Source organism: Eriocheir sinensis, chromosome 18, assembly GCF_024679095.1.
Source record: "Eriocheir sinensis breed Jianghai 21 chromosome 18, ASM2467909v1, whole genome shotgun sequence".
Taxonomy (NCBI): domain Eukaryota; kingdom Metazoa; phylum Arthropoda; class Malacostraca; order Decapoda; family Varunidae; genus Eriocheir; species Eriocheir sinensis.
Genome location: NC_066526.1, coordinates 2,401,108 through 2,419,437, shown reverse-complemented (window position 1 = coordinate 2,419,437; position 18,330 = coordinate 2,401,108). Strand labels below are relative to the sequence as shown.

The 18,330-nt window shown below is 39.7% G+C and overlaps 1 long non-coding RNA gene across 1 annotated transcript in view; it reads left to right on the top strand.

Annotated features, from left to right (window-relative positions):
* Window positions 1-16,260: 16,260 nt before the first annotated feature.
* LOC127000449 (uncharacterized) overlaps window positions 16,261-18,330 on the top strand; it is a 129,098-nt gene continuing 127,028 nt past the window's right edge. The window contains exon 1 of the long non-coding RNA XR_007754047.1: window positions 16,261-16,419. This is a non-coding gene — a long non-coding RNA (uncharacterized LOC127000449). The remainder of the gene's footprint in view (window positions 16,420-18,330) is intronic.

Here is an 18,330-nt window from a genome sequence, read left to right as displayed (position 1 = left end):
CACCTCCCCTATCCCAGCATCACCTCGTTGTATAAGGCAGCAGATCCTCACTTTCTTCCACGCACATTATCACCCTCACTTTCATCTTGCTAAAAGGGGCCAGTCGTGCTCGGCCGACGGAGATGATTCTAAAAATATCGTCTTTTTGTTGTGCTTTCCTCCGAAATGGAATCAATTTTTGTTTCCTCTCCATCACAACTCAATCAAATTAAACGCCGCCTACACACACACGCCTACACACCCACGCCCAGTCCCCCCACCCCCAAACACACACACACACACACACATGCACACACACACAGAACCTTTCCCTCCCCCACACCCACCCACTTACAGAAACACACACAAACGCATAAACACAAACACTTGTAAACATAAAAAATAAATATAAAAAGAAAGAACCTTTCTTAAACAGGCTTTTTTATTTAGCGGTTTTTTTTTTTTGGGGGGGGGGGGCGGGGTAGTTGTTTTGCCCTTAAGTTGTTTATTTGCTTGAAAAAGACACTAGCTTTCTCAACATCTTCCCTTCACGGGGATAACACTAACGATAACTTTTAATCCTTGTTCTTTAGCTATTAGTGAATCGTCCATCAAAATGCACACACTCACAAACATTGAGGACGAAAACATCTTAAACACCACCTCCCTGATCCAGCGCCGCCGTGTCCTGAGTTCTATGTTGATGAAGCCTCCCTTGATGTCTAGTCCAAGCCACGAGGCACACAACAGCAGCCCTTCCGTCCGTGGATCCCGTGTTTACCGCGATGCGCCTTGATAAACTCGGGTCGTTGGTCACTTGATACACATACAGATAAACAGGTGTGCCGAGGTGTATGTGTGGAAGGTCGGGTTGGGGGTTGTGTATGTGTTGGGATGGGAGGGGGTAGTGTGTGTGGGGGGTAGGAGGATGTGTGAGAGAGGGGAAGGGGGGACTGTATGTGTGTGTGTGTGTGTGTGTGTGTGTGTGTATTACGTAGGCGTGTACCGTAATGTGTCCAGCTAGAAAGAGTGAATGAGGTGCCGGCGGTCTGATATTTGCCATCCAGAAACGCCAAGTATAGTGTTTACGTGTCTCAAGCAGGTGAAATACTTGCTGACGGTAAGGTTTGCTGACTTAAGACTTCATGGCGCCCGATGGAGGCCACAATAATTCATAGCCCGAAGCACATTCTTACAAACTCACGTAAGACACTCCAGTAAACTGACACGAGAACAGCGAACGATGATTACACTTCGAAGAGATAATTCAGTTGTAAAATGAGAAAAAGAAACTGGCAAGCCTGGCAATAGCGTAGACGAAGCACAGGTGTGAGCACTCATAATACGTGCTATAAAACTTAATGAGTCTGATCGTAGCGCTTCAAACACACAATGAGAGAGAGAGAGAGAGAGAGAGAGAGAGAGAGAGAGAGAGAGAGAGAGAGAGAGAGAGAGAGAGAGAGAGAGAGAGAGAGAGAGAGAGAGAGAGAGAGAGAGAGAGAGAGAGAGAGAGAGAGAGAGAGAGAGAGAGAGAGAGAGAGAGAGAGAGAGAGAGAGAGAGAGAGAGAGAGAGAGGTTGCTCAGGGGTTCAGGTGCAATAATAGAGGAATGGTCCATAAGTGACTGTCAAATAGAGGCGGAAGCACGCTGTTGTTGACCTATAAGACTGGATCTGTTAGGAAACGCAGACACGAGAACGAGGAATGATTATTACGCTTAAAACTGTAAGAGTGGAGTGAATGTGATTTATGTGTACAAAAGCCAGCGCACGACATACATTCGACGACCTGGAGAACTTAAGCCACAGACCAAGACCAGAAACGATCGTCTCCCATCAAACGGACAAAGATGTTGAAAGAGAGAGAGGTAAAGAAGAAAAGAAAGAGAGAAAGAATGAAAGAGAAAGAGGAAGAGGGATAAAGGAAGGAAAAATGAAAGAAAGAAAGAAAGAAAAAAGAAAGAAGGAAAGAAAAAAAGAAAGAAAGAAAGAAAGAAAGAAAGAAAGAAAGAAAGGAAAGGAAAGGAAAGGAAAGGAAAGGGAAGGGAAGGGAAAGAAAGGAAAGGAAAGGAAAGGAAAGGAAAGGAAAGGAAAGGAAAGGAAAGGAAAGGGAAGGGAAGGTAAGGTAAGGAAGGAAGGAAGGAAGGAAAGGAAAGAAGGAAGGAAAGGAAGGAAAGGAAAGGAAAGGAAAGAAAGGGAAGGGAAGGGAAGGGAAGGAAGGAAGGAAGGAAGGAAGGACGGAAGGGAAGGAAGGAAGGAAGGAAGGGAAGGAAGGAAGGAAGGAAGGAAGGAAGGAAGGAAAGGAAAGGAAAGGAAAGGAAAGGAAAGGAAAGGAAAAGGAAAGGAAAGGAAAGGAAAGGAAAGGAAAGGAAAGGAAAAGGAAAGGAAAGGAAAGGAAAGGAAAGGAAAGGAAAGGAAAGGAAAGGAAAGGAAAGGAAAGGAAAGGAAAAGGAAAGGAAAGGAAAGGAAAGGAAAGGAAAGGAAAGGAAAGGAAAGGAAAGGAAAGGAAAGGAAAGGAAAGGAAAAGAAGGAATATTTCATGGGACGACTTATAAAACCAAATTCACCACACCAACCAAAACCACCAACAACCATTACCCACCAAAACCACAGAAATAGAAAAAATCAATCAAAGAGGAAGAGGGAGAGGGAGGCAGAGAGATAAATAAAGAGACATCAGGAGCACATAAAACAACACGGTACAGCGCCGCCCTGCGTGACGGGAACACCTGCAGCACACAAAACAGCAGCAATAAGGGGCGGGCGGACAGGTAGACAGGGAGGCGAGGGAGCTAAGTGACAGGGAGAGAGTTCGCGCTGACAGCTTCTCTCGCGTTAATATCGGAGGAGGCGGCGTCAAGAGAGGGAGTCGGGACCTGCGCGCGCTATTCCATTATGTAGACACGCGCTTCAGGAGAGCATAACGGCCTGCCAAGCTTCCTGACTTAAGATGGGAGTGGATTTTTATGGCGCCTTTACACACACATACACACCTGTTGTTGTTGTTGTTGTTTTGCTTTGTCTTGTTTTTCAGCCATTTCATCATTTTCTTTTGGGGTGAATAAGCTTTTCCTGGCTATTACACACACATACCCACCTGTTGTTGTTGTTGTTGTTGTTGTTTTGCTTTGTCTTGTTTTTCAGCCATTTCATCATTTTCTTTTGGGGTGACTAAGCTTTTTCGGTCTATTGCTGCTTCATATTTAAGTAGCTACTGCTGTTATTTATTACTATCGAAACTCATACACACCACTTCTGTTTTTTGCCATTTATTGTTTCGGGTAAGTTGAATAGTGTGTTTGGCTTTTCATTTTCATTTGTCCTTCTACTGTGTTTTTGCAGCTATTTCATCATTATTTTTGGGTTGGTTGAATAAACTTGGTTGGCCTCCTTCACACAGGTTTTCTCTCATGTTAGTTTTTTAGCCATTTCATCATCTTCCTTGTTGGTTGGATTGGCTTGTTTATGTAAGACTAGAGCCGAAATACCCTACCAACACTTTTTCCCTCCTCCCTTTCGCTCTCACTTGCTGTAGATGCCATAGTTACCTTTAGTACAAACGAGGCAGGATTCTAAGGTAGTGAGACTTCTTCGTTTTTCACTATAACAAACTGTGTGAAGAGGAACGAAACAAATAAACTTCACGACGATATATATTGAATCTAATTTGGTCTTTTCTTGACTCCTATTTGTGTACTATTCTTATTAAGTATTTTCGAAGGACATTCACGCCTCTCATATTTTTTGTAGCCATTTCGTCATGTCTTAGATAGGCTGCATGATTTTGTTTTTGGTCTTTTGTTGATTCGTATTTGTTTGCTATTTTTATTAAGTTGATTTTCTCAAGATTAGGTGCCATTGTATATCTCGTTTGACTCCGAGATTACGTTGTGCTTTGGAAGGTCTCGGGCACTTTAACACATATGAGAGAGGGGCTTTCATCTCGTCAGGTAATGGTCATCAAGCTCAGGAAACGTTCAGGGTAAAAAGATGCACGGAAAAGTAACGATAATTTTATGAAAGACACAGAGGGAAAGAAAGGGAGAGAGTGAGAGAGGGGAAGAGAAAGGAAGAGAGGGAAAGGGAAGGGAAGAGAAAGGAAGAGAGGGGAAGAGAAAGGAAAAGAGGGGAAGAAAAGGGAAGAGAAAGGAAGAGAGGGGAAGAGAAAGGAAGAGAAAAAAGATGGAGAGAGAGAGAGAGAGAGAGAGAGAGAGAGAGAGAGAGAGAGAGAGAGAGAGAGAGAGAGAGAGAGAGAGAGAGAGAGAGAGAGAGAGAGAGAGAGAGAGAGAGAGAGAGAGAGAGAGAGAGAGAGATTTAAGGTCAAAAGTGAAGTGGGGAAGAAATCCGAGCCAGGAAGAGAGCAACATAAAGAATAAGGGAAGGAGAGAATGACTGACGATACGAAAGAGGAAGAAGAAGAGAGAAAAAAAGGAGAGGGAGACGGAGGAATAGAGGCGACAGGGGAGGAAAAATAAATAAAAAAACAAGAAGAAAAGAAAGAAAACATTGATACACCCGGAAGAAACGAAGAGAGGGAGAGAGAGAGAGGACGAGAGGGAGAGTGGGAGAAAGGGAAAGCAAAAGGAAACACAGGAAATAACTTTGACCAATAGAGAATCGTCATAAAACGCATAGAGGGTAATCGGCAGCGCGTGACCCCTCGAAAGGGAAAAACTATTGGCATTGAAACTGGCGCACAAATATTAAAGCAAAAGTTGGAGCTGAAAATATCCTGACCTTGTGTATGCCTCGCTATACGTTATGGCAAGGACCTAAGAAAAGGGGAGAAAGCACCGTTGTAGAGAGAGAAACGGCATCTTCTGCTAATTGCCACCCGTAGAGAGACAGATAAACAGACGGACAGACAGACAGAGAGAGAATAGTGGAAAATGAATATTGTATAGAGCGAAACAGGGTCCTTTTGTTAATCGACACCATTTGAGAGAGAGAGAGAGAGAGAGAGAGAGAGAGAGAGAGAGAGAGAGAGAGAGAGAGAGAGAGAGAGAGAGAGAGAGAGAGAGAGAGAGAGAGAGAGAGAAACAGACAGATAGACACACAGACAGACAGAAATAAGATTGCATTGTAGAGTATTGTAGAGGAAACTTACTCTTCTGTTGATTGTGAACCTTAGAGAGACAGAAACAGACAGACAGATAGACAGAGACAGACATAAATAAGATTGTATTGTAGAGTATTGTAGAGGAAACTGACCCTTCTGTTGATTGTAAGTCTTAGAGAGACAGAAACAGACAGGCAGATTATATATATATTTTTTTTTTTTTTTTTTTTTTTTTACGTCTTGGCCTATTGCGCCGGTAGGCTTCTTCCCGGTGGATCCTGATGGTCGGTCCAAAGCTTCTTCCCGGTGGGGCCTGATGGTCGGCCCAACCCGTTCTGGCACAGGCGAGTGTTTATAGTGGCGCCATCTTGCATTGTCTCATGCTGCCCTCCCGGAGCTCATCTTTAATCCTAGAATCTAGAGTACGGGTTGATAGGTGGTCTTCTGGACAGCATGTGGGTAGTTTTAAGCCACTCGGAATATTGTAGAGGAAACTGACCCTTCTGTTGATTCTGAGCCGTAGACAGACAGATACATAGACAGACAGACAGAAAAAAAGGGAGAATGGTATGTTGTAGAGCAGGGGTTCCCAACCTTTTTGTTCCTCTGTACCCCTTGGGCATTTTTATAAGTTCCCGTGTACCCCTAAAAATTTAGAATAAAAAAGATGAAATTGTAATATTATTATGTTATTTTATAATGAAATCTGTATGTGTAAACTGATGATATAATTTAGATAACAGTTTTGCTTACTAAAATGAGGAAATTAAAAAAAAAAAAAAAACATGACAGTGAAATTGAATGCAGATTACAACACCATGTATTGTACAGTAGTGGTTATTCTCTCGGACCCAATGTACCCCCTGAAAAGTGCAAATGTACCACTGGTGGTACATGTACCCCAGGTTGGGAACCCCTGTTGTAGAGGAAACTGACCCTTCTGTTGATTCTGAGCCGTAGACAGACACAGACAGACAGACAGACAAACAGACAGAGAAAAAGGGAGAATGGTATGTTATAGAGGAAACTGACCCTTCTGTTGATTACCACCCGTAGAGAGACAGACAAACAGACACAGACAAACATACAGAACAAAGAGGAAAAGAGAATGTTGTAAAGAGCGAAACGGATTCTTCTGTTAATTTTCACCCTTAGAGAGAGATATACAAACAGATACAGACAGACAGACAGACAGACAGACGGACTCAGACAAACAAGAGACACAAAAAAGGAGGACAAACAGATGGACAGCGAGACAAAGGAACGCAAAAAAGGGAGAGAAAAGAAAACTAGAGACGAAGGGAACGAAAATGCGACGCTTCAGAAACGATAAATAAAACACAAAGGGAAAATATATACAGTATAAACGAAGATATCAAGAGGCGAGGAATAAAATAATAAGAAAGAGAGAAGAGGAAAGAAAGAAAGCAACAGTAGTAACAAAGAATGAGACGAGAGAAAGAAAGAAGGAAAGACAAGAGGTTCAAATCTAGGAAATGGGAAAAAAAGTTAAAATGAAAAATAACACAGTGAAGAAAAGGAAACAGAAAAGGAAATAGACATAAATAAAAATTCGAGACCCCCCCTAAAAAAAAAATACAACCAAGATGAGAAGTTGAAGCAGAGAATCGAAGAAGAAAAAAAAAAGAGAGACAGAGAAAGATGAAGCTAGAAAAAGAATCCTTGATGACAGAAAGGCGAAAGAGAGAAAAATGGGAAGTTGGAGACGTGAGAAAGAAAAAAAATGAAAGGCGGGGAGTGAGCGACCGAGAGAGAGTGAGTGAGAGAGAGAGAGAGGGAGAGAGATAAAGATAGAGAAAGATAAGAAAAGTAAGTCCTTTGTAAGTCGGCCAGGAGCGACGGGACACACTTGCAGACGCTCGAAAAAGGGCAAGTGTGTGTGTGTGTGTGTGTGTGTGTGTGTGTGTGTGTGTGTGTGTGTGTGTGTGTGTGTGTGTGTGAGTTCTGATTAAAATGGGCCGCCGTTGTTTCCCTTCTCCCTTTGTCTCATCAGGCAGGAGAGGCTTCTGAATATGCTTAAACGTCTTATCTGCCTCTGCCAACTCTCTCTGTCTCTGTATCTCTCCGTGTCTGTGTCTGTGTTTGTCTGTGTCCTTCTGTGTCTTACGTCTGCATCTTCTTCTCTCTTTCTCTCTCTGTCTTTTCCGTTTCTTTATGCTTGTGTGTGAGTGATTTTTCTGTGTTTTTCTTTTCTTTCACTCCTTCGCCTCGTCTGTTTTTGTTATCACTTTTTATTTACGGCTTCCTTCATTCTCTTGTCCACCTCTCTATGTTTGTTTCTTTTCTGTGTGTCTTTTTTATTCTTCATTCTTTCGCTCATCTCTTTCTTATCTCAGTGGATTCACGGTTTATCTCTCTTATCCGTATCGTTATTTGTGTTTTTGGGTCTTTTTTTCTTTATCTTGTTTTTGTTTATCGTATCTTAGTTATCTCTTTTTCTGTCTTCTTTTTGTTTTTCGTCTCTTAGTTATCTATGTGTATTTACGCCTCCTTTCATTCTCCTATCCACCTCTTTCTATTTGTGTGTTTTTTCTGTCTTTTCCTTCATTCTGTCTCTGGTCTCCTACTCATCTTCGTGTATTTACGCTTTCTTTCTCTCTCTTATCCACCTCTCTGTGTATTTTTTTCTCTTTTTTTACATTCTTTCAGTCGCTCCTGTCTTAGTTATCTCTCTCGATTTGCTTACTCTTATGTGCCTGTCTGCAGCTGTCTTTGTGTCAGTCTTTAGTACGTCTCTCTGCCTTCGTTCCGGTTCTTTCTCTTCTTCGCTTGTGTATGTCAAATTGATGGGGTTTGTATGTTTAGGGGAATAATTGCTCTCTGTCTGTCGTCTGTCTGTCTACTTAATGTGAACCTCTCTATCCGTGTCTGTCTTTGCCTGTTTGTCTGTATCTGTGTGTGTGTATATAGGTATCAGTGTGTGTATCTGTGTCTAGACGGAGGTAATGCGGCAGAAAACTTCTGAAAGTGGAAGAAACTGGAGTCAGGGAACACTAAAGGGAAAACCGAGAGAGCAACACAAGGCCTGGTGATGCTTGCGCGCCCTCCGACAAGACAAATTTGAGAGCAGCGGCAAACGAGTGAGAAAGAGACGAGGAAGAGTAAACTGTCGCCTGCCTCACTCTCGCAAATGAAGTCTGAGTCGAAGGGTGAATTTGACTTTGCCTGAATCGTTCTTTTCTTTCACGTGTTGTGTTGTGAAGAAGCAGACACATGCATAGCTACAAATGCTTTCTATATATACCCCACACACTTAAACATTTCGACGCACAAGAACACACATTTTATATGGCTTTCATAGGAGTTGCGGGTATTTCCATAGATACTTGTATAACTAGTGAGAGTCTGACAAAGCTTCTGTAACCTGAACACGGAAAACACTAATGAGGACCCGAGTAATATCCCTTTCGACCTCTGGAAATTGTTGATGTGATAGGCGGAGGCGTCTGAGAACATCAAGTGGAGTACTCGTCTTGTTAAGGATCAGATGCATTCACGGTTGCCCTTGATTCCTTAGTGATGGTACGAACACGTGCTTCTGGCTGCCTTGCGTGTCGTCTCTCTCTCTCCCTAACGCGGTCTGACTGATGGTCCTGAAGATGCTCATAACGCCTTGGATCTGAGGGTTGTTGTGTTAGTAGCAGCAGCAAGAGCATTCAGAGGCAGCGCTACTCTTAAGTCATCTCAGAAACACGTAAACCCGTCATCGTTACGTGTTGTCTCTCCCACAAACGACGCTCTGACTGATGCTGCCGAGGGTGCTCACAACGCCTGGGATCTGAGGGATGCGTTAGGCAGCAGCAGCAGTCACAGGCGAGGCCGCTCCTGTCTCAGGGTGTCAGAGGCAGGCGTGGCGGGTCCCGAGGTATAGTTGGCCTGTCAGTCATGTGTGAGGGAGGAAGGCAACGAGAATATGCCGCGGCTACAGTTTCACCGGCACCACCCTCTTCTTGCCTGAGAAATGGCTCCCGCACCTGTTAGGGAGAAAGGGAGAGGTATTAGGGGAAACGTTAGAGGTATGCTGGGAACTGTTGAACAAGTTGATAGATTTCAGTAAAGAGACAAAATGGATGAAATATAATAAGAAATAAATACCGAAATAATTAGGTTCCCGTGATTGGGATCAAGGAACCTGTATTATAATGCTTTATTTATTTATTTATTTACTTATTTATTTATTTATTTACTTATTTATTTATTTATTTCTTATCTCTCCGCCTGTAGCGCCGGTAGGCTCTCTTCAGGGGCGTAGTGGTCGGCCCAAGCCCGTCGTGGCGCAGGCATTTTTTTTTTTTTTTGTTATAGTGGCGCCAGTTATGCTTGGCTCATGCTCCCCCCCGGAACTCATTCTTGATTCACTTAGACGGTTTCTTCTAGAGTCCGGGTTGATGTGTGGTCTTCTGGACAGCATGTGGGTAGTCTTAGGCCACTCGGCGGTGACTGAAAAATCCCAGGTAGCGTAGGGACTCGAACCGACGTTGTCCATGGCGAGGTGAATGCGGGGCCTGCACGCTGACCAATTAATGATATTAGAGAAAAAAAATATTATGTGCACAGACTGCTACTAATATTAATAATTTTTGTTTTGCATCAAAATTTAGTTCAAAAGAATCATTTGAAGAAACTGCTAGAAATGGATCATTTTGAGCAGTGCAGATGGTATAATATGATGAATGCAGGCTGTAAATGCGTCTGAAAAAAATAAAAAACAGGAACTTTAGGTTTACCGTGACGAAAGAAAAATTATCATAAAACCGAATCATATATAGTTTCATTCCGCTGACAATACAGTTCGTGTATTCAAATTATAAATAGAGATCATAAAACGTATCGAAATGTATATGATGCTGAATGTGTGTCGGGAAAACTCTTGAATACTTACGCGTAGCTGTTGAAGGAAAACAATCATAAATCTGAACCACGTATTTCTTCCACTCAGATTATATTTACGAAACAAAATACTGGAATCGAGTAAAAAAAAAAATACGTTCCCGCGTGATTACCTCGTAAAAAAAAAGCAATCATGAACTTACAAAAAACGCTTTCTTTACCGCGCACAATACAGAATAATTAACGCGAGCGAGTGTGAAGAATTAGCTTAGAAGTAAAAATGTGAATCAAAGGTGTGCGGCGAACGATAACGAGAAAAGTTTGCGGCACATTTTAACAAGTGGAGGAAGTAATGGAACGAGGGAGGCGGGAACGATTGTAGGAGGAACGTGTAGAGACAGAGAGCATGTGTAAAGAACGAGAACAAGAAGTAGATAAATCCTCACAGTGACAGACCGAGAGACAGAGAGACAGACAGACAGGAGGGAGGGAGGGAGGAGCAAAAACAGAGGAGGAGGAGGATGTGTAAAGCCAGAGAAAGTAGACACGCACAGACTGACCGACCGGAAGACAGACAAACAGACAGACAGACACAACACAGACACATAGAAAGACATAGCAAAGCACAGATAATGACATAGATACACAAGCTGAAATACAGACAGACAGACAGACAGGCAGGCAGGCAAGCACTCGCACAGAAATCATTAGTATACAAAAGAAAAACAAAAAAGACAAAATCACCGTATGTAAAGAAATGACGTACTGGATTAAGCAAAAACAAGTGAACTATAATAATTAGTGGACCTTAACACTCATATCTTCAAATCTAAACATGTATACACCCAGTAAGTTGTCAGCAGTAAAATCAAGGTTAGTTTACGTGTGTCTGCTAAGGAGGCAAAGTTTGTAGCCTTCTTATCCCGGGGTTGGCGAGCGGGAGGAAGAATATATTAAGGCGAGCTAACTTGCAGCGCGCGTGTGTGGCGGGGAAAGGAGAGTGACGGGCGTGAGAGACAACTAAACCAACGTCAAGGTCTCACTCCGACTCTGTACTCACTACTTTATTCTTCTTAACATTATATTTGAACGGTACTCTTGCCCCTCTCTTTCCCCATTCTAGTTTTCTGACCTTTGGATGTCAAGTTGTTTTCTAAATGGATGGAAAATCTGACTGACGCGGGAGACAAGTAAGCCAGCGCCGAGGTCTCTCTGACTCCTTACTCACAGCATTGTTTTTCTTTACATTATATTTGAACGGTACTCTTATAGTCCAGTAAATCTAGGGTTCAACCTAAAACAAATTGCAATAGATTGTTTCTCACTTCTGAGTGACTTGACTAGTCCTCAGGTACATCATACTAAAAATCCCCATGAATCCATGTGGTGGAAGGGGGTCAACGGCCATTTGGAATTTTCTTAAAAGTCATATATCTGGTAAAATAATAGTTTTATCAGGAAACACAACTCAATAAAAATTGTTCAGAATTGATTGTTTTATAGCAATGGCAGGTTATTTTACAAAGATAAATAAATATATAGGAAAAAATAATAAAATATTAAATTTTGATTGCTGATTTTATTTTCAAAGACATATTCCTCAGAACTAGTGGCATCCATGACAAAATGCATCGAAGTAAAAATTGTAGAACAAACTTTCCTCTTTTGAAATATATATACAAGTTTATGCATATTTTAAAAATTGACAAAGTTATGAGGGAAAATATACAAAAAGCCATCCTTAAAAAAATAATAATAAATACCTCCAGTCAAACCTTAAAATTTATTACATTATAATGTTTCTCAACACTTAGTAATAATTAGTGTCATGCTATGAAAAGGTTTTTTTCCCTTCATTTCAGAAACCAAATTGCACAAAAAAGTTTTTTTTTCATCTTACAAATAATGAAACTTAAAGTAACACGTGCTTTCACCTCTAAAAGTATTTGCAAAACTCGTGTCACAACCTGTATACAATAGGCTACACTGTAAATTTATTAGACTAACCTAATATTTGTCATTAATTCTTTATCATTTTCTATGCTGTACTACTACTACTACTACTACTACTACTACTACTACTACTACTTACAACAGCAGCAGCAACAGCAAAACAACAACAATACTACTACTACTACTAATAATAATAATAATAATGATAATAATAAAATAATAATAATAATAATAATAATAATAATAATAATAATAATAATAATAATAATAATAATAATAATAATAATAATAATAATAATAATAATAACAATAATAATAATAATAATAATAATAATAATAATAATAATAATAATAATAATAATAATAATAATAATAATAATAATAATAACTATAACTCTCCTAAGCTATGGTGTTCAAAATTAATAGCATATGATCATAGAGCATCTCCAACTTAAAATAACACGTGCTTTCACCTCTAAAAGTATTTGCAAAACTCGTGTCACAACCTGTATACAATAGGCTACACTGTAAATTTATTAGACTAACCTAATATTTGTCATTAATTCTTTTAACATTTTCTGTGCTCTACTACTACTACTACTACTACTACTACTACTACTACTACTTACAACAGCAGCAGCAACAACAAAACAACAGCAACAATACTACTACAACTGCTACTACTACTACTACTAATAATAATAATAATAATAATAATAATAATAATATCATCACTTTGCCAGTATGTTAACTTAGCACTTGTAATATTATAAAAGCCATTAATGACGTAGGTAGCAACATACTTACAAGAAAAGTGATGATATGGGAATATCACGTGTTGCCACCTTCCACATTCTTCATGCTCTGTACTGAGCGAGTCAGGCGATCAGCTGACTGGGATGCACCAGTAAGAAGCAAGCAACAATCTTGGCTTTCTGTATATTTTCCCTCATAACTTTGTCAATTTTTAAAATATGCATAAACTTGTATATATATTTCAAAAGAGGAAAGTTTGTTCTACAATTTTTACTTCGATGCATTTTGTCATGGATGCCACTAGTTCTGAGGAATATGTCTTTGAAAATAAAATCAGCAATCAAAATTTAATATTTTATTATTTTTTCCTATATATTTATTTATCTTTGTAAAATAACCTGCCATTGCTATAAAACAATCAATTCTGAACAATTTTTATTGAGTTGTGTTTCCTGATAAAACTATTATTTTACCAGATATATGACTTTTAAGAAAATTCCAAAATGGCCGCCGTTGACCCCCTTCCACCACATGGATTCATGGGGATTTTTAGTATGATGTACCTGAGGACTAGTCAAGTCACTCAGAAGTGAGAAACAATCTATTGCAATTTGTTTTAGGTTGGGCACAATTTTATGCTAGATTTACTGGACTATTACGCTCCTTTTTCTGTTCTAGCTCGAGGTCTTTGGATGTCAAGTTGTTTTCTGAGTGGAAGGAAAATCAACGTCAACATCTGTCACTCCGGTTTCCTTTTCAATAACTATCAATATATGGATAAAGAGAAAGGAAGATAGGTAGGTAAATAGATAGATAGACAGGTAGATAGATATATAGAGAAAAGTAGGTAGATAGATAGACAGATAGATAGAGAAAAGTAGATAGATATATAGATAGCAACATTTTTACACACACACCTCAAAAAGTAGATAGATATATAGATGGCGACATTTTTACACACACACCTCACTTGCCATCCATCTAGCTATTTTGGTTTATTAAAGTGAGCTGCATCGAGCAAGGAGGAGGATGCATTACACATACACACGTACACATACACACATACACACACGGCGCCGCTATCCCAGAAAACATCAAACAGCGATCATTTCCTGCGCACGCCTTGCGACACTTTCATATTTCTTGAACCCCAAAATGGTTTTCTGCTGCACACGACTTTCTACTCTCGCTCATCCTATTTCTATCCAAATTCCCTATGCAAGAGTCAATTAGCATCTTCATTCTTTATCCCTTCCGCTGGCAAAATCTGGTAACCTCTCTTCTGACCTCTCGTTCTTTTTTCTTTTATTTAGGGCATCGCCTAGTGTGTGTGTGTTTTTTGTTGTTGTTGCTGTTATCGTTGTTGTTGTTGTTATCCTTGAGCTGCTTCCTATGCTGTAAAAAAAAATCTTCCTTCTATAGTTTTTATGTTATATTTTTGTTATTCTTTCAATCCATTGAATGTGATATTTTCTGCAATTCTGTCGTCTTGCAATAGGCGCACCTAACATCACCATAGCCGATCCAGGATTCAGTACGTCTCCTAACTTATAGGCGGTAATGTTATAATTGTATTTCGTAAAGAATCCTTATAACCAAAAACTAACTAAAATTATGAGTATTATTTTTCTTGAACAAAACATTCAATAACAACAGAACAATAATATGAAAATATGCTCATATTTTATAAGACAACTGTGGGCCGAGGCAGCAGCGCACACCATTTTGCGGGTATCAGACACCTTAGATAAGCATATTATTACTGCGCAAAGCAGCTGATGTCACTTATTGTGACCTCGTGAGCTTTCATATTTATCTATTATTTATGTATATTTCATGGAGGCAAAACTTACATTACTACTCTCAATTTTACTAGTGACAGGAATTTGTGACTGTTTATCACAATAGAATTTCATTCAATTAAGTGAATCAGACACCATAAAAATATTACCAGTGTGTGTATGAATGAATACAAAGATAAGCACATACATTGATTCAACTCTAGGATGTCTCGTGGATCATTTATTAATAAAAGCAAAAAATTTTGATAGGCTACTCTTTAGCCCGCTACCGTCGCTCGAGGCACAAAAACAGTCCCTTCGCCAAGTTTGTACCCCGTAACCCCACATTTGGTTATGTTAGGTGCGCCTTTTCACTCTTTTCAGTGTAAGTGAAGTTTTATTTCATCGATCTCTTCATAGTAAATTCATATCTATTGTCTCGTAGCTAAAAGCAGCGTAATTTTTCATTGTCAGAGTTCATTATTTTTTCACGGCATCGGAGGCGTCACCTTTCCAGCGCGTCGTCACATGTGCTCGGAAATTCATGTCGATCTGTGTCACTTATTCATTTCACGTTAGCGTAACACTTTTTTATCTCTCTTCATGGAAATTATTATGGAAATGTGTGTAGGTATGTAAGCAAAATTGTATGTATAGGGAGGAAATAAAGAGAAGTATACAAAAACTCATTTAGAAAAGCGATGAGCATATAAAAATAGACAAGGAAACATTCACAAGTAATTTCAGTTTGGTCACTGCAGAGGAGAACGATGCTGAGGATCAAGAAAAGGCAAGAAAAAGAAAAAAAAAGGTAAATTCAAATAAGTAGAATCCAAAAAATAATGAAACCAAATTAACAAAAGTCTGGGAGTAGGAAGAAACTATGAATATGTGATGAGACGGAATGTATGAATCTTAGAGTGTTAACCAGTTGGGATACTAAAAAAAAATGCAACGAAAGAAAGCACACACACAAAAAAAATGCCCTCTCCCTTCTCTTCCCTTTTCTTTTTCTCTTTCTTCATCATCGTATCGGAAAAAGTTGTGCGTACAGAAATTATGAGGTGGAGGACGGACGGCGAAGAAATCATATTGACTAGGCTGCGGCAACGCTTTTGGGTACAACGAAAATCAGGTCACGTCACTCATCCGCATTAACTTTTCCTGCACCCTCGGACTCGTAGTGAGGGGCGGAGGGGCGCTGGGACTGAGGATGGTTACAGTGCAAGAAATATCAAGACAGAGCACGGAGAAACTACAAAAACCGCGCCTTTACGGTAGCAATGTGTCACTGTGTCCGCTGACTTAAAGAAGACAGAAATAAATAAATGAATAAACGAAAAGATTAGAGAAAAAAAATATAAAAAATCAAGGAAAACAAAACAGAAAGGGGAAGAATTAGGAAGAAGTAAAAAAAAAAATATTACAATGAGCAGAAAAAATATAAGGCAAAAAACAGGAAATGAACGAATGTGATAGAAGAAAAGGAAAAAAAAATACACAAGGATACACAGTGACTATATAGAAGAAAGCGAAGAAGAAATTAGAAAAAAACAAGAGAAGGACAGCAAAGGAAAAGAAAGAATGAGAGAAAAAGCAAGAGAAAGAAAAGAACACAGAGGCTATTTGGAAAACAATACAAATAGAGGAAATCAGAACGTGAAAAGGAAAGAAAGGGAGAAAAATAAGAAAAGAAAAAAAAGGAAAAGAAATTGATTGAGAGAGGGCAGACTGAAATACGTAGTGTGTGTGTGTGTGTGTGTGTGTGTGTGTGTGTGTGTGTGTGTGTGTGTGTGTGTGTGTGTGTGTGTGTGTGTGTGTGTACGTGTGCGTTTGTATCTATCCTTTCCCTCACTACACTCAAAATCATCACCATCATCACCATCATCATCATTTCCCGTCATCATCATCATTAATTAACAACGCCACTATTTTTATCCTTTCAGACAAAACAACAACAACAACAACAACAACAACAACAGCAGCAATAATATTAATACAGCAAACGAGAGAGGACAGTCCCCGGGGAGAGGAAAAAAGAAGTAAGTATATTCTTTTTACATTAAATTACTCGGGTGATGCACTGGAGCGAAGGAAATATGTTAATGGGGGTAATTAGGGATCTATTATTCGCGTGCTTTTGCTAATTGGATGATTGGGGAGGGGAGAGGAAGGGGGGAGGGGGAGAAAGGGACGTGCATATTTCTCGTTATTTGTTTATTTTTTTCAGACGTTGTAAGTTATTTTTATTTTTTCAGATATTAAAAGTTTTGTTATATCAAGTATTTTATGGGAAAGCTACCGGAGTGGAGTGGATATTGATGCTACGTCTGAGAGAGTGGATGAGAGTGTATATTTTTAGCATACGACAGATATAAAACAAATATTCTTGCTCTAGGTTAGACACACACACACACACACACACACACACACACACAACCACCCTCAACCCCACACAAATACACCCTTAACTCCCCCCATACCCCCTCCTCTCCTCCCATACCCCCTTCCACTCCCCCTTACTCCCCCTCCACTCCTCACCCATCTCCACTCCCTCTTTACCCCCCTCGACTCCCTCCCCCACACACCCTTCACACACCTCTTGCAGTCATTTCTCCCGGCCAGCATTAGGAGGACGGTTCGGCTGTGTTGCTGCAAGGAAGGCTGTGTCAGGCGTCTGCTGTGATTTATTTCCCACCAAGACGAGCTCCCTGTGGTGGGTGTGCTGGGAGAGGGAAGAGGGAGCGAGGGAGAAGGGAGGGGGCGGGGTGGTAGTGAGGGGGCGGGTGAAGTTTTGGGGGTAATGGTTTCTGGATTTAATTGGGGAAGCTGTTTACGAGAGCTTGGTGTAAGTGTGTGTTCTCCTTTATCTATTTATCTTTCACATTCTCTCTCTCTCTCTCTCTCTCTCTCTCTCTCTCTCTCTCTCTCTCTCTCTCTCTCTCTCTCTCTCTCTCTCTCTCTCTCTCTCTCTCTCTCTCTCTCTCTCTCTCTCTCTCTCTCCTTTTATATATCGGTATTTAAGTATTACTGTGTTTATTTTATGCATTTTCTTATTTTTTTCTGTAATCTCCTTTCTCCTGCAAATTCTTATCTCTTATTTCCAGTCTGTTTTAATCTTTTTTCCGCTTTCACTTTTATTCCTTTTTCATTTTTTTTACTTCACTTTTTTTTACTTTTCCTGCCGTACTATGCTGTGTTCTACTGTAGCGCCGTCTTCTGCTTCCTTTCCTTTACTCTTTCAGTCTGCCGAATCGCATTTATAATTGTTTTTCCTTTTTTTCTTTCTTCTGTGTTTTTTTTCTCTCATTCCTTCTTTTTCCTTTTCATTCACTTTTTTCTTCTTTCTTTCTTCGTTTTTTTCTCTCATTCCTTCCTTTCCCTTTTTATTCATTATTTTTTTCTTTCTTTTCTTCAGTTTTTTTCCCTCTCATTCCTTCCTTTCACTTTTCATTCATTATTTTTTGCCTTTTCCTTCTTCGTTTTTTTCTCTCATTCCTTCCTTTCCCTTTTCTTTTCTTTTTCTTATTTTTGCTTTCCTGCCATCGTTCCCTTTCCTTTCTTCTTTCCTTGTTTGTTCTTTTCTATATTTTCTTCTGTTCTTTCAGCTGTTCATCACGGTCTTGAGCGTTTTCGAGCAGCGAAAAGAAAAGAAAAACCCGTCGTGAAAAAAAATAAAGAAAATAATAAACAAAGATACATAAGGACTATATAAAAGACTAAAAAATAAAGTATAAACATGAAAAGAGAAAAATGACAGATATTAAAAGAAGGGAAAGTATTCTTAACAGCTGAGTACAACATAAGGAGTCATTCACAGCGTTTGTTTGTCATTTTCCTTCTATTTTCCGTTTATTTTTCTGCTTATTCATAACTTCAACCTTGACCTTCTATTACGAAAGATTTAGAATAAAAAAATACATTACAATTATTTTTAACAGCTGAGGACAACG